Source organism: Microtus ochrogaster, unplaced genomic scaffold, assembly GCF_000317375.1.
Source record: "Microtus ochrogaster isolate Prairie Vole_2 unplaced genomic scaffold, MicOch1.0 UNK10, whole genome shotgun sequence".
In the NCBI taxonomy this organism is placed as follows: domain Eukaryota; kingdom Metazoa; phylum Chordata; class Mammalia; order Rodentia; family Cricetidae; genus Microtus; species Microtus ochrogaster.
The window spans coordinates 5,841,418-5,843,896 of NW_004949108.1; the positions used below are offsets into that span (position 1 = coordinate 5,841,418).

A 2,479-nucleotide genomic window follows, 5' to 3' on the forward strand; every position below is an offset into this window, starting at 1 on the left:
TCCTTAGATAGATAGGTTGGCCATCAAGTCCCAGGCCTGCCTGTCTCTGTCTCTGATCCTTAGCATTGCCATTACACACATGACCACCTTGCTGGGTCGTACATGGTTGCTGGGAATTTGAACTTATGTTTGAGCAGAAAACACCTTACCCACTGACCATCTTCCATAGCCCCTTAGGTGTGTTTTATTGAGTTTTTTTTTAGATTTTTCCATCCAAAATTAATGTCTTATTTGCTACCAAGTTTATAGAGATTTCCATATCCTTAGAAAATCAGTGGAAACCGAAGTACACTTTTTCTACCTGCTTTTTTGTAGGGAAGTTTCTAAAAGCACCGACATTTTATATTTACATAGTACTGCCTTGTACGGAACATTAAGCCTACAGCTCTTTTGCTGTCTTAAATAGTGTTCCAATAAATAGCTTTGTGCATACATCCTTTTCATAGACATGGCAGCTGTCTATGATATCTAGTTCTGCCAGCAACATTGTTGGATTAGAGAAGAAAAGAAATGCATATCCAATCTTGCTAAATGTGGCCAAGTCCCCCTCCTAAAATCCCATAGCCTTTGGCAAAGCTAGGGGCAATGTGAGCAAAATCTGCTTCCCTGTAGTTTTGCCAAAAGGGTATGTGAACGAGCTTGAATTTTTAACAACGGAAGGATACAGAAAGCAATCATACTTCAATGTCATCTTTCATTGCTCCCGAGGCTCTTTCCCCCTTTCTTACATTTCTATACAATTGAAGTGGTTCTTCTTCTTCCAAAGGTGAGCTGGATTTTTCTAGTTCTCTACATATGTGTTTATGTATGCGGGCAGGTGCATGTGTACATGCATGTTTCCATGTATGTGTACAGCTCCCTGAGCTCGTATATGCACACGTGGGGGGGTGAATCTTGATGCTGGGTATTGAGGTGTCTTTGTCAGTTGGGCTTGCTCTCCACAGTTACCGAGTCCAGGAAAATTGGGGACTCTAGAGCTTACCAATTCTGCTGGTCCAGTCAGTTTGTCCCAGCATCCTTGCATCCTCATCCCATCTTAGGACTGCAGGCCAACTGGGATGCTAGTCCAGCTTTAGCTGAGTTCCGAGGATCTGAACCCCAGGTGTTAAATTTTGGGATAAGCATTTCATCCCCTGAGTCACCCCCCTAGCCAGATGGTCCTATTTTGTGAACATTTTTTTGCCAGGTGGGCATATTTTTTCTTTATTAAGAGTTTCCTATAAGGCTTGCTAACATTTCATTTTATACAGGTTCTCCTGAGGTCAATTTGATTTTTGCTCCCATATGAGTATTTTTTTTTAAAAAATTAAAATGTTAGTAATCTCTTTCTATTAACTTTTAAAGGCTGATAGTCTTATTCTAAAATTTGGTGCACATTTTTAATATCCAAATTTAACTATCTTTTGTTTTTGAACATGTTATTAATTGTTCTCAATTGACTTTACAGGTTTGTTTTTTCTTTTTTTTTTTTAACAGACTTAATTCACTTTTATTTTCCTTGTATAAAAACCCTTATGTGGCGGCCACAGCTGGAGCCTGGGTCTTCTGAACAGAGACTCTGGTGTGGGTTTTCACAAGATGGTCAGTGAATTCCTAATAAGGAGACTTGGTGAACACAGTCTCTTTCCAGAGGTCGGGGGTCAGGTAGCTGTAGGTCTTAGAGATGGCATCAAAAGTGGCCTTGGCACAGTTGCCTAGGGGTGGCAGTACAGCCCCTGGCTGATGTATAGCAGTCATCAATGACGGCCATCATCAGTAGCTTCTTGGGCACAGGAGCAGAGACTATACCAGTGCCTCTGGGAGCAGGGATGAGATGCCCAGCACAGAACCACAGCGACCTGTCACTTTGCAAGGAACAGTGTGGGGCTTGCCAATCTTGTTCCCCCAGTAGCCTCTCCGCCCAGAGACAATGGAAAGCTTGGCCAAGATGATGGCCCCTCGGATGGCAGTGGCTACCTCCTTGGAGCACTTGACACCGAGACCTACGTGACCATTGTAGTCTCCAATAGTGATGAAAGCCTTGAACCTGGTCCGCTGCCCTGCCCTAGTCTGCTTCTGCACGGGCATGATATTCAGAACCTCATCCTTTAGGGAAGCTCCCAGGAAAAAGCCAATAATCTCAGACTCCTTAATGGGCAGGGAGAACAAGTAGATCTCCTCTTGTTTTGATTTTCATGTCCTTAACCAGGCGGTCCACTGGTTAAGGTAACGGGAATCCACTCCTTGTCTTTAGCTTTACTTCCGCGAGCCCCGAGCCCCGTGGCATCTGCCTAGGCCACAGCCTTGACCACGGTCTAGGCCCATCAGACTGCCACCAAATCCTCCTAATCCTGGGGCCCCAGGTCCTCCTGGCCTTCCCGCTGCACCGGCATCTTCCGCTATTTGGTGTTTTCCAGAAGAAGAAGAAGAAGAAGAAGAAGAAGAAGAAGAAGAAGAAGAAGAAGAAGAAGAAGAAGAAGAAGAAGAAGAAGAAGAAGAA

At 44.1% G+C, this 2,479-nt stretch overlaps 1 pseudogene; it reads right to left on the reverse strand.

Moving 5' to 3' along the window:
• Positions 1-1,593: 1,593 nt before the first annotated feature.
• LOC101986522 lies at positions 1,594-2,304 on the reverse strand (annotated as a pseudogene).
• Between the last annotated feature and the right edge of the window lie 175 nt (positions 2,305-2,479).